The sequence below is a fragment of the Arachis hypogaea genome, chromosome 6 (assembly GCF_003086295.3).
Source record: "Arachis hypogaea cultivar Tifrunner chromosome 6, arahy.Tifrunner.gnm2.J5K5, whole genome shotgun sequence".
NCBI lineage: Eukaryota > Viridiplantae > Streptophyta > Magnoliopsida > Fabales > Fabaceae > Arachis > Arachis hypogaea.
Genome location: NC_092041.1, coordinates 55,166,149 through 55,180,563, shown reverse-complemented (window position 1 = coordinate 55,180,563; position 14,415 = coordinate 55,166,149). Strand labels below are relative to the sequence as shown.

Here is a 14,415-nt window from a genome sequence, read left to right as displayed (position 1 = left end):
ATATGATTGAGACCATTATTTGATTATTAGCTCACTTATCCCAAATAGCCTACCCTTACATTTACCTTTGTAGCCATTTTGAGCCTATTAATCCCCATTTGTTCTATATTTTACCACATCACTAGCCTTAGGCGGAAAAACAATTAAATACCCCAATTGAATCTTTGGTTAGCTTAAGATAGAGATTGTGTATCAACTAAGTGTGGGAAAAAGTGGGAACATGGGTTAGTAAAGGAATGTGTTATGTTTTTACTTTGATAAAATATTGGGAATTTGGGTGCCTACTCGTGTAAGACCAGAAAAAATAATATTCCATGTGCATTGATATATTATGTTTGCTTTCAAAAAAAAATTCTTTAACATCCTTAAGTTGGACGGTCCACTAGCTTAGTCTTCCGCTGTGGGTGGATCCTCTACGAGGAAGATCTCCAGCTCCTTGCTTTTCTTCATCTGCTCACCATGATACGGCTTAAGGCGATGTCCATTTACTTTTATAAATTTAGAGCTTGAAGGATGACTTAGGTGAAAGACTCCGTGTGGCTCTGCCTTCTCTACTCTATAGGGACCTTCCCATCTTGATCTCAGCTTGCCTGACATGAGCCTTAGTCTGGAGTTGTAGAGGAGAACTGATTCCCCTGGTTTAAACTCTCTCCATTTAATGTGCTTGTCATGCACAGCCTTCATCTTTCCTTTGTATAGCCTGGAGTTATCATACGCTTCAAGGAGAAGGTTTTCTAATTCTTGTAGTTTCATCTTCCTTTCTGCTCTGGCCCTCTCAAATTCGATGTTGATTTCTCTTACCGCCCATAATGCCTTGTTCTCTATCTCGACTGGGAGGTGACAGGCTTTTCCATAAACTAAGCGGATGGGGCTCATCCCTATAGGTGTCTTGTATGTTGTCCAGTATGCCCAAAGTGCATCTTGTAGCCTGGTGCTCCGGTCCTTCCTATGAGGCTTGACTATCTTCTCCAGGATACGCTTTATCTCTCTGTTAGACACCTCTGCGGGTGGTAAGCAGTTGCTACCTTGTGAATAATTTCATGTTTCTTTAGTAGAGCGGTCAGTCTCCTATTACAAAAATTGGTGCCTTGATCACTCACGATTGCTCGTGGTGATCCAAAGCGACAGATAATATGGTTTCTAACAAAGGAGACAACAGTGTTAGCATCATCAGTAAGTGTGGGAATTGCATCCACCCATTTAAAAACATAATCCACAGCTAACAATATATAAAAAAAACCGCTAGAGTTGGAAAATGGACCCATGAAGTCAATACCCCAAACATAAAAAATCTCACAGAACAGCATAATTTGTTGGGGCATCTCATCCCTCTTGGATATATTACCAAACCTCTGGCATGGGAAACAAGATTTACAGAAGGCAGCAGCATTTTTAAAAAGAGTAGGCTACCAGAATCCGCAGTCTAAAATTTTTCTAGCTGTTCTTTGATGGCCAAAATGTCCACCACTCTCAGAGGAGTGGCATGCCTCTAAAATGGACTAGAATTCTGACTGAGGTACACATCTTCTAATTATCTGGTTAGCACCATACCTCCATAAATATGGATCATCCCAAATATAATATTTGGACTCACTTTTCAGCTTGTCCCTCTGATGCTTAGTAAAATTGGGAGGGAAGGTATGACTAACTAGATAATTAGCTACAGGTGCATACGAAGGAACTACTTCAGATGCTGCATGCAAGCTATCAAAGGGAAAAACATCATTGATAGGAGTGGAGTCATCCTTAATGTGCTCAAGGTGACTCAAGTAGTCCGCCACTAAATTCTGGTTACCACTCCTATCCTTAATTTCTAAATCAAATTCTTGCAGTAACAGTATCCAACGTATTAGCCTTGGTTTAGACTCTTTTTTAGCTAACAAATATTTGAGGGATGCATGGTCTGAGTACACTATCACTTTAGTGCCAAGTAAATAGGCTCATAATTTATCCAGAGCAAAAATAAGAGCTAAAAGCTCTTTTTCAGTGGTAGTGTAATTAGACTGTGCAGCGTCTAATATCTTCGAAGCATATGCAATTACGAAAGGGTCCTTACCTGCATGCTGGGCCAGCGCCGCTCCTATAGCATGGTTGGAGGCGTCACACATAATCTCAAAGGGCTTACTCCAATCTGATCCTCACACAATTGGAGCTTGAGTCAAGGCGATCTTCAGCTTATCAAACGCTTCCATAGAGTCCTTACGCAGTCCAAACTCAACATCCTTCTACAGCAGTCTAGATAAAGGTAAAGCTACCTAACTGAAGTCCTTGATAAATCTATGGTAGAAACCTACATTACCAAGGAATGAACGGACTTCCCTCACTGAGGAGGGGTAAGGCAGACTAGAAATGACATTTACCTTTGCAGGATCTACAAAAATACCAGTATTAGAGACAACATGTCCTAGAACAATACCTTGTTTTACCACAAAATGGTACTTTTCAAAATTCAAAACAAGGTTTGATCTAACATACCTGTCTAATACTCTAGATAAACTATCAAAGCAAAGGCTAAAGGAATCACTGTATACGCTAAAATCATCCATAAAAACCTCCATATAGCTCTCAATGAGATCAGAGAAAAGACTCATCATGCACCTTTGAAAAGTGGCTAGTGCATTGCATAAGCCAAAGGGCATTCTCTTGTAAGCATAAGTCCCAAATGGACATGTAAAAGTAGTCTTTTCCTGATCCTCATGTGCTATATGAATTTGAAAATAGCCTGTGTAACCATCTAAAAAGTAGTAATGGGATTTACCTGACAGGCGATCAAGTATTTGATCAATAAATGGCAAAGGGTAATGATCCTTGTGAGTGGCTTGGTTGAGGCACCTGTATTCAATGCACACCCTCCAGGAATTCTACACTCTAGTTGCTATGAGCTCTCCTTGCTCATTCTTTACTGTTGTGACTCTAAACTTCTTGGGCACCACTTGCACTGGGCTGACCCATTCGCTATCTGAGATGGGGTAGATGATATCTGCTTCCAGTAGTCTGGTTACTTCCTTCTTGACAACCTCCAAGATGGTGGGATTCAGTCTTCTTTGGGGTTGGCGAACAGGCATTCCTCCCTCTTCTAAAAATATTCTGTGCTCACAAACTTGATGGCTGATGCCTACTATATCTGCCAAACTCCACCCAATTGCTTTCTTGTGTTTTCGCAGCACACTAAGCAATGCTCCTCCTGCTGGGCTGTGAGTTCCTTTGCAATGATAACTGGGAGCTTCTGATTGTCCTCAAGGTAAGCATACTTGAGGTGGGGTGGAAGGGGTTTTAACTCCAATTTCTGCTCCTGACTAGGCACTAGATCGTTTGGAGCCAATGATGATGGCATAATATCCTCATTGTGTTCAGAGGGGTTCCCTACACTTGGACCTTGCTCCATGTGCATCTCTTCTACTACTTTCTGGTGAACTGCAACCACTGTCTCATCAATTATGTCACACTGGAAGATGGAATGGTCTTCCGGAGGATGCTTCATAGCCTCATTCAGATTGAAGCTTACTGTTCAGCCATCTATTTCAAAAGAATAGGTTCCTGAGAATGCATCCAACTTGAACTTTGAGATCTTCAGGAATGGTCTTCCGAGCAAGATGGATAACGGCTTTCCTGAGTCATTTTGGGGCATCTCCAAGATATAGAAGTCAATGGGAAATGTGTGCCCCTTAATGCTCACTAGCACGTCCTCAGCAATTGCAACCATTGTAATAATGCTTTTATCTGCTAACACAAAACGAGCTGCCGACCTTTTTAAGGGAGGGAGCCTCAAGGCATTATATATAGACAAAGGCATAATACTTACGCACGCTCCTAAATCACACATGCAGTCAGAAAATATTATATCCCCAATGGTACAGTTAACCATGCATGGACTTGGATCACTACATTTTTCAGGTATATCTCCCATTAATGTAGATATAGAACTACCTAAAGGAATAGTTTCTAATTCATTAATCCTATCCTTATGTATGCATAAATCTTTTAGAAACTTCGCATATTTAGGTACTTGCTGAATGACATCAAAAAGGGGAACAGTTACATCAACCTTTTTGAAGATTTCTACCATTTTTGGGTCAAGTTCCATCTGCTTTCTAGGCTTTCTTGAAAGGTGTGAAAATGGGATAGGGGTAATGTCTTTGGTAGCTTTAGCTCCTTTTGGTGTGCCATTCTCTGGTTGAGTTACTTCTTCTTCAACCGTGTCTTGTACTTCATCTTCCTTTTCAACATCCTCCACTTCAAGCATGTCCTCAGCTGGGGTGTGTTCTAGTTGTCTTGGCTCCTTAGGATTCCTCTCTTGCAGTGTGGTTCCGAACCTCAAAGTGATGGCATTGATGCTACCCTTGGGTTTGGGTAAGGGTTGAGAAGGAATTCTACTGGAGCTTGAAGGCTGGTTGTTGGAGTTATTCAGTGATCCAATCTGTAAGACAAGAGCTTGTAAGGTAGAGTTCAGACCATTTAAAGTAGAAGTAAGCTTGTTCTCCATGGTCTTCTGTCTCTGATCAATAGAGTGTAGCAACTCATCATTGGAAGATGAAGAGGGATAAGTGAACTGAGGGGTCTACTGAGACACTTGGGACTGCCTTAGATGAGGTGCTCTGTAAGCTTGGTTCTGGTTCTGCTATTGATAGGTAGGACTCTACTGATACTGGTTCTGCTGATTGTTAATATTATTCCACCTCTGATTTCATTGGTCGTCTCTACCTCCTTTGTTATAGTTGTCCCTCCAACCTTGGTTAAAGTTCCCACCTTGGTTATAGTTGCCGCCTTGTTGATAGTATCCTTGATTCGGGCGGTCATAGAAATTGTGGGTAGCTGCCACGGTGTTGTCTTCATGTTGGAGTTGTGGATATTCATTAGTGTAATGATTATAATCAGCGCATATGCCACATAATCTCTGAGGAACCAGTTGTTGACTATGTTGTGGTGAAGGGGGTTGAGATTGTTGTTGGCCTAGATATATCTACTTCAGTAGGTTGGTCATCTCACATATTGATTGTGTGAGAGCATTATTCTCATTGCCAAAGGAAACCTCTGCCACAACCTTGGGGTGGTTGTTCTTGTTGTGTTGTGATTCTGAGCGGACTCAGCTAAGTCGGTGATCAGTTGCCATGCTTCTTCTGTGGTCTTGTACTTTTTCAGAGAACCATTACTCACACCATCTAATGTAGTCTTGTCTTGAGGTTTCATGCCTTGTGTGAAGTAGTTGATCAACACCAACTTGTCAATCATGTAGTGGGGGCGCGCGTCTAGGAGATTATTGAAGCGCTCCCAATACTCGTAAAGAGTCTTTGATTCGCCTTGAATAATCATTAAAATTTCTTTCCTCAGTCTATCAGTAACTTCAGCTGGAAAGTATTTTTCTAGGAATTCTCTTCAAAGTATGTCCCAGTTAGTAACAACTACTTCAGGATGAGTGTAGTACCACTCCCTCGCCTTTTCCTCAAGCGAGAACGGGAAGGCATCCAGCAAAATAGAAGTCTCAGTTGCACCATTACGCCTGACAGTAGAATAGGATTTTTGAAAATCCCTAAGGTGCTTGAGAGGCTCTTGAGCAGGTAAGCCATGAAACTTTAGCAGTAGATTGATTAGCGCAGTCTTCAATTCAACATCTGCACCCAGATTTGGATGACGCGCTTGGAAAAGTGGTAGTGTAAAGTTCAGAGCTCCTGCTTCTAGGAGAGTAATCCTCCTGAGAGCTACCATGTTCTCTGCGCGTAAATCAACCAAATCAGTAGAAATAGAGCTTATTTCTTCCTTAAATGACGTTTTAGATTCACCCTCAGAGAGGACTAACCGATGCCGAGCTTGCCTTGTACGTGGAATAGTTCTTTCATACTCAGGATCAAATGTGGGTAAGCTCGGATCAGGTAGCGAACGCGTCATTCAATGAAAGAAACATACAGCTCATAGTAGCAAAATAAAATAAATTTCAACCAATAAATTAGCACACTGTTGCAATTCCCCGGCAACCGTGCAAAAAATTGACGTACAGAAAAATCACCAATCAAGAGTTTATAGAGAAAACAACGTTGCAAGTATAGCTCTTAACCAATGTTAATTCCGCGTATCAATTTAGAAGGGATTGTCACAAAATTTAGAAATAAAATACTGGGAGTATGAATCCCAGGTCGTCTCCCAACGATTTGCGGAAAGAGTGCTATTTTATAAATCAAAGATTTTCCAAGAGATTTTTGAGTCTGAGAAATAGAGCAATAAATGATTGAGAATTTATGTAATTTAAATAAGAGCCTTGACAAGGAGAAGATTAAATGGAAGTTCTATCTCGGTTGAACTCTCTCAAGTGTAATAATAAAAGGGTTGTTATCCTACTTAGTTATCCCTTATATAATAAAGGAAAGTCAAGTACTCTCAAACTAATCCTATCGCTTGCATCCTAATCCTTTCCTAAGAAGGGATTAGAGTCAAAGACAGGAAAATTAGCCAACAACTTCCAATTAATATTAACAATTGAGTATTCCAACTCAAGGTTTTCCTTTTAATCAACTCCCAATCAAGTTAGGGAACTACTCCATTATCATGAATATAACTTTCACAGAATTAAGAGAGGAATAAAAGAAAGACATGATAACTAATAACTAAAATTCAATTAAAAGAAAAATGGTTCTTTTCATTAATAAATCCCAAAATCATGAACATACTTATCTAAACAGAGTCAATGGGCAATAAAAGAGTAAATAGTAGAGAGACAAACTAGAATGAGGAAGCTCCAACAAAGGTAATAAATCTTCTCAATATCCAAAGCAAAGCACTAAAACTCTACAACTATGAATGTGAGGAAAACCTAAAAGAAGAAGCAGAATTCTCTCTAGATTCCCAAAACAAAAGTAAAACTATGCTAATGAGAATGTGTGTTGAGTCTCTGCATGTTCCCTTGCGTCAGTCTGTGTTTCTGGGCCAAATATTAGGTCAAAACATGGCCCGAAATCGCCCTCGGCATTTTTTGTTAATTCTGCAGATCACGCATATCACGCGTATGCGTTAGTCATGCGTTCGCGTCGCTGGTCGTTTTGGCGTGTCACGCGTTCGCGTCAAGCACGCGCTCGCGTCATATTGCAGAACTCCAATCCACACGTACACGTCAAGCACGCGCACGCGTCACTACAATTTTCTCCATGTCATGCGCACGTGTGAGCCATGCGTGCGCGTCGCTGCTCGCTGGTTATCTCCTTAGTTTCTTGTGTTCCTTCCATTTTTTTGCAAGCTTCCTCCCCATCCTCTAAGCCATTCCTGCCCTATAAAGCCTGAAACACTTAACACATGGATCACGGCATTGAATGGTATAAAGGAGACTTAAAATACACAAATTAAAGACTTTAGGAAGCAAGTTTTCAATAACAGAACAAAACTAGGAAGGAATTGTAAAACCATTCAAATCATATGAATAAGTGGGCAAGGATTTGATAAAAACCACCCAATTGAGCACAAGATAAACCATAAAATAGTGGTTTCTTATTGCCTCAACACAGAACACTAAGCTTCAATAAAGAATAATGCTGAGCGGATATTTTATACGCTTTTTGGGGGTAATTTCATGTAGTTTTTAGTATGTTTTAGTTAGTTTTTAGTATATTTCTATTAGATTTTAGGCAAAATTTATATTTCTGGACTTTACTATGAGTTTGTGTATTTTTTTTTGTGATTTCAAGTATTTTCTGGCTGAAATTGAAGGATCTGAGCAAAAATCTAATTCAGGCTAAAAAAGGACTGCTGATGCTGTTGGATTCTGACCTCCCTGCACTCGAAATAAATTTTCTGGAGCTACATGAGTCCAATTGGGGCGCTCTCAATGGCGTTGGAAAGTAGACATCCAGGGCTTTCCAGCAATATATAATAGTTCATACTTTGCTAAAAGATAGACGATGTAAACTGGCGTTCAACGCCAGTTCCATGTCCCATTCTAGCGTAAAACGCCAGAAACACGTTACGAGTTGGAGTAAAACGCCAGAAACAGCCTAGCCACGTGGAAAGCTCAAGTCTCAGCCCCAGCACACACCAAGTGAGCCCCAGAAGTGGATTTCTACACTATCTATCTTAGTTTACTCATTTTCTGTAAACCTAGGTTACTAATTTAATATTTAAACAACTTTTAGAGATTTATTCTGTACCTGATGACATTTTAGATCTGAACTTTGTATTTCTGATGGCATGAGTCTCTAAATCCCATTGTTGGGGGTGAGGAGCTCTGCTGTGTTTCGATGAATTAATGCAATTACTTCTATTTTCCATTCAAGCACGCTTGTTTCTATCTAAGATATTTATTTGTACTTAACCATGATGAATGTGATGATCCGTGACACTTATCACCATTCTCAACCTATGAATGCATGCTTGACAACCACTTCCGTTCTACCTTAGATTGAATAAGTATCTCTTGGGTTCCTGGCTCACAAGTCTGATTGCCTCTCTTGACAACAGAGCATTCAGATCCGTGAGACCAGAGTCTTCGTGATATAAGCTAGAATTCATGGGCAGCATCCTTGAGATCTGGAATGTCTATACCTTGTCTATGGTATTCCGAGTAGGATCCGGGAAGGGATGACTATGACGAGCTTCAAACTCATAAGTATTGGGCGTGTGACAGACGCAAAAGGATCGATGGATCCTATTCTAACATGAGTGAGAACCGACAGATGATTAGCCGTGCGGTGATAGCGCACCTGGACCATTTTCACTGAGAGGATAGATGGTAGCCATTGACAACGGTGACCCACCAAACATACAGGAAGAAAGCAGAGATTCAGAAGACAAAGCATCTTCAAAACTCCAACATAGTCTCCATTACGGCATAACAAGTATTTATTTCATTCTCTTTTGTTCATTTGCAAGTCAACTAATAATTATAATTGATATCCTGACTAAGAGTTACAAGATAACCATAACTTGCTTCAAGCTAACAATCTCCGTGGGATCAACCCTTACTCACGTAAGGTATTACATGGACGACCCAGTGCACTTGCTGGTTGGTTGTGCGAAGTTGTGAAGAATTGTAATTTCCAATTTCGTGCACCAAGTTTTTGGCGCCGTTGCCGGGGATTGTTCGAGTTTGGACAACTGACGGTTCATCTGGTTGCTTAGATTAGGTAATATTCTTTTCAAAAAGTTTTCAAAAATCTTTCAAAATTTTTTTATTTATTTTCGTTTTTCCAAAATTTATTTTCGAAAAATCCACAAAAATAATAAAGTCATAAAAGTAAAAAATATTTTATGTTTCTCGTGTGAGTCTAGTGTCAATTGCATCTTTTTAATTTTCTAAAAATTTTTCGAAAATTCATGCATGTTTTCTTCATGATCTTCAAGTTATTCTTGATAAATCTTCTTGTTTGATCTTCATATTTCTTGTTTTGTGTCTTTTGTTGTTTTTCATATGCATTTTTTTATCCATAGTGTCTAAACATTGAAAATTTCTAAGTTTGGTGTCTTGCATGTTTTCTTTTCTTGAAAATTTTTCAAAAATAAGTATTGATGTTCATCATGATCTTCAAAGTGTTCTTGGTGTTCATCTTGACATTCATAGTGTTCTTGCATGCATCATTGGTTTTGATCCAAAATTTTCATGTTTTGGGTCATACTAGTGTTTTTCTCTCTCCTCATTAAAAATTCAAAAATAAAGAAAATATCTTTTCCTTATCTTACTCATAAATTTCGAAATTTTTAGGTTGACTTAGTCAAAAATTTTTAAAATAGGTTGTTTCTTGTTAGTCAAGTCAAGATTTCCATTTTAAAAATCTTATTTTTTCAAAACTTTTTCAAAAATCAAATCTTTTTCATTTTTCTTTTATATTTTCGCAAATTTTTTAAAATTGATTTTCGTAATTTTTTTCTTAATTTTATTTCATAATTTTCAAAAATTTTACTAACAATTAATGTGATTGACTCAAAAATTTGAACTTTGTTACTTTCTTGTTAAGAAAGATTCAATCTTTAAATTCTAGAATCATATATTTTAGTTTCTTGTTAGTCAAGTAATCAATTTTAATTTTAAAAATCAAATCTTTTTAGTTTCCTTTTCAAATCTTTTTCAAAACAAATTTCAATCATATCTTTTTCAAAATCAATTTCAAAAATCTTTTCTAACTCCTTATCTTTTCAAAATTGATTTTAAAATCTTTTTCAACTAACTAATTGACTTTTTGTTTGTTTTACTATTTCTTATCTTTTTCAAAACTACCTAGCTACCTTCCTCTCTCTAATTTTCGAAAACTCCTCCCTCTCATCTTCTTCTATTTATTTATTTATCTACTAACACTTCTCTTCTACTCAAAATTCGAACCCTCTTCTCCCCTCTACCTGTGTTCGGATTTTCTTCTTATTTTCTTCTACTTACATAAAGGAATCTCTCTACTGTGATAAAGAGGATCCCTATTATTATTTTTTGTTCCCTTCTTTTTCATATGAGCAGGAGCAAGGACAAGAACATTCTTGTTGAAGCAGATCCTGAACTTGAAAGGACTCTGAAGAAGAAACTAAGAGAAGCTAAAATACAACAATCCAGAGAAAACCTTATAGAAATTTTTGAAAAAGAAGAGGAGATGGCAGCCGAAAATAATGACAACAACAATAATGCAAGGAGGATGCTTGGTGATTATACTACACCTACTTCCAATTTTTATGGAAGAAGCATCTCAATCCCTGCCATTGGAGCAAACAACTTTGAGCTAAAGCCTCAATTACTTTCTCTGATGCAACAGAATTGCAAGTTTCATGGACTTCCATCAGAAGATCCTTTTCAGTTCTTAACTGAATTCTTGCAGATCTGTGATACTGTTAAGACCAATGGGGTTGCTCCTGAGGTCTACAGGCTTATGCTTTTCCCTTTTGCTGTGAGAGACAGAGCTAGAGTATGGTTGGACTCTCAACCTAAAGATAGCCTGAACTCTTGGGATAAGCTGGTCACGACTTTCTTAGCCAAGTTCTTTCCTCCTCAAAAGCTGAGTAAGCTTAGAGTGGATGTTCAAACCTTCAAACAGAAAGAAGGTGAATCCCTCTATGAAGCTTGGGAGAGATATAAGCAACTGACCAAAAAATGTCCTTCTGACATGCTTTCAGAATGGACCATCCTGGATATATTCTATGATGGTCTGTCTGAATTGTCTAAGATGTCATTGGACCATTTTGCAGGTGGATCTATTCACCTAAAGAAAACACCTACAGAAGCTCAGGAACTCATTGACATGGTTGCAAATAACCAGTTCATGTACACTTCTGAAAGGAATTTTGTGAATAATGGGATGCCTCAGAAGAAGGGAGTTCTTGAAATTGATGCTCTAAATGTCATATTGGCTCAGAACAAAATGTTGACTCAGCAAGTCAACATGATTTCTCAGAGTCTGCAATGGCAAAATGCGTTGAATAGTACTAAAGAAGCATCTTCTGAAGAACAGGCTTATGATCCTGAGAACCCTGCAATGGCAGAGGTGAATTACATGGGTGAAGCCTATGGAAACACATATAATCCTTCATGGAGAAATCATCCAAATTTCTCATAGAAGGATCAACAAAAGCCCCAACAAGGCTTTAATAATGGTGGAAGAAACAGGTTTAGCAATAGCAAGCCTTTTTCATCATCTTCTCAGCAACAGACAGAGAATTCTGAGCAGAGCCCCTCTAGCTTAGCTAACATAGTCTCTGATCTATCTAAGGCCACTTTAAGTTTCATGAATGAAATAAGGTCCTCCATTAGAAATTTGGAGGCACAAGTGGGCCAGCTGAGTAAAAAAGTCACTGAAACTCCTCCTATTACTCTCCCAAGCAATACAGAAGAGAATCCAAAAAGAGAGTGCAAGGCCATTGATATATTCAAAATGGCCGAATCCAAAGAGGAAGGGGAGGACGTGAATCCCAATGAGGAAGACCTCATGGGACGTCCTCCAGACAGAAAGGAGTTCCCTATTGAGGACCTAAAGGAATCTGAGGCTCATATAGAGACCATAGAGATTCCATTAAACTTTCTTCTGCCATTCATGAGCTCTGAGAACTATTCTTCCTCTGAAGAGGATGAAGATGTAACTGAAGAGCAAGTTGCTCAATATCTAGGAGCCATCATGAAGCTGAATGCCAAGTTGTTTGGTAATGAGACTTGGGAATATGAACCTCCCTTGCTCATTAGTGAACTAAATACATGGGTTTAGCAAACTTTACCTCAAAAGAAACAAGATCCTGGTAAATTCTTAATATCCTGTACCATATGCACCATGACCTTTGAGAAGGCTCTGTGTGACCTGGGGTCAGGTATAAATCTTATGCCACTCTCTGTAATGGAGAAACTGGGGATCTTTGAGGTACAAGCTACAAGAATCTCATTAGATATGGCAGACAAGTCAATAAAACAAGCATATGGATTGGTAGAGGACGTGTTAGTGAAGGTTAAAGGCCTTTACATCCCTGCTGATTTCATAATCCTAGACATTGGGAAGGATGAGGATGAATGCATCATCCTTGGAAGACCCTTCCTAGCTACAGCAGGAGCTGTGATTGATGTTGACAGAGGAGAGCTAGTCCTTCAATTGAATGGGGACTACCTTGTGTTTAAAACTCAAGGATCTTCCTCTGCAACCATGGAGAGGAAGCATGAAAAGCTTTTCTCAATACAGAGTCAAACAAAACCCCCAAAATCAATATCTAAGTTTGGTGTTGGGAGGCCACAACCAAACTCTAAGTTTGGTGTTGAGAAGCCCCCACATTCAAACTCTAAGTTTGGTGTTGGGAGGCCCTTATCATGCTCTGAACATTTGTGAAGCTCCATGAGAGCTCACTGTCAAGCTATTGACATTAAAGAAGTGCTTATTGGGCGGCAACCCAATGTTTATTTATCTATATTTCTATTGTTCTTTTATGTTTTGTTAGGTTTATGATCATGTGGAGTCACAAAACAATTGCAAAAATTAAAAACAAAATAAAAAACAGCAGAAGAAAAAGCACACCCTAGAGGAAGAGCTGTCTGGCATTTAAACGCCAGAAACAGACAGGCAGAGAATAGCTGGAACCGCCTTCTATAACTTTCGAACTCTGGTCAGAGGGAAGATTGTTCACCTCCACCCTGACAAAATAAGAGAGATCTTTAAGCTGCCTCAACTGCAATATGACCCAGACTCCTTTAATAGGAGAATGAAAGGAACAAGAAGAGCAAGGGCGTGAACTGAAGGAATTGAAGTGCCAGAAGCTATCTCTTGAAGGGCCAAGCACCCCACAGACTAAAGGAGCATCCACTTCCCAAAATAAATGTTGAGTCCTAATCTTAGCCTTAACTCTGTGATAATTGTTCTTATTAGGAATTTACCTTAGAAGTTATATATGAGTAGTAGTAATTAGTATCTTTATTTTGATTTTATCTCCAATTAAGCTATAATTTATTTTTCTCATCATCATTAAACATGATTAAAATAGTATATTTTTAGAATAAGGAGGTAATATTTTTTCGAGTTTTTAATAAGAAAAATTAAAATTATTTATATGTGGTGGCAATACCTTTTGTCTTCTGAATGAATGCCTGAACAGTGCATAATTTTGATAGTGGAGTTTATGAATGTTAAATCTGTTGGCTCTTGAAGGAATGATGAACAAGAAAAATGTTATTGATGATCTGAAAAATCATAAAATTGATTCTTGAAGCAAGAAAAAGCAGTGAATAACAAAGCTTGCAAAAAAAAGGAGAGAGAAGAAGAGAAAGCAACCAGAAAAAGCCAATAAACCCTTAAAACCAAAAGGCAAGGCTAAAAAGGATCCAAGGCTTTGAGCATCAATGGATAGGAGGGCCCAAGGAAATAAAATCCAGGCCTAAGGAGCTAAATCAAGTTGTCCCTAACCATGTGCTTGTGGCATGCAGGTCCAAGTGAAAAGCTTGAGACTGATTGGTTAAAGTCGTGATCCAAAGCAAAAAGAGTGTGTTTAAGAACTCTGGACACCTCTAATCGGGAACTTTAGCAAAGATGAGTCACAATCTGAAAAGGTTCACCCGGTTATGTGTCTGTGGCATTTATGTATCTGGTGGTAGTACTGGAAAACAAAGTGCTTAGGGCCACGACCAAGACTCAAAAAGTAGCTGTGTTCAAGAATCAACATACTAAACTAGGAGAATCAATAACACTATCTGTTCATACCCTGGGTCAAGCTGTCGGACTCGGGATGTTCTACAGACAAAGCAACCGACCTCTTCAGGTCAGGACAACCCGACCTCTTTCCAAATAGCTCTGCCAAGTCACCAGAAAAGCCCAAAGAAGGGCCCAAATAGAGGAACACGCCCCAAATCATAAGGCAGCCCAAGCCTACAGAGAGAAGGGCGATTCCCATGAAGATAAGCTGACCTCACCTAGAAGGTAAGATAAGATAAGATAACTAACTTATCTTATCTAAAAAGGTCACGCCTCATCACTATAAATACACTGGAGCACCCAGGTA

At 38.9% G+C, this 14,415-nt stretch overlaps 1 non-coding gene across 1 annotated transcript; it reads right to left on the bottom strand.

Annotated features, from left to right (window-relative positions):
* Window positions 1-10,955: 10,955 nt before the first annotated feature.
* LOC112699670 (small nucleolar RNA R71) lies at window positions 10,956-11,063 on the bottom strand. Its single transcript, XR_003152615.1, has one exon. It is a non-coding gene; the product is annotated as a small nucleolar RNA R71 (small nucleolar RNA).
* Window positions 11,064-14,415: the final 3,352 nt, after the last annotated feature.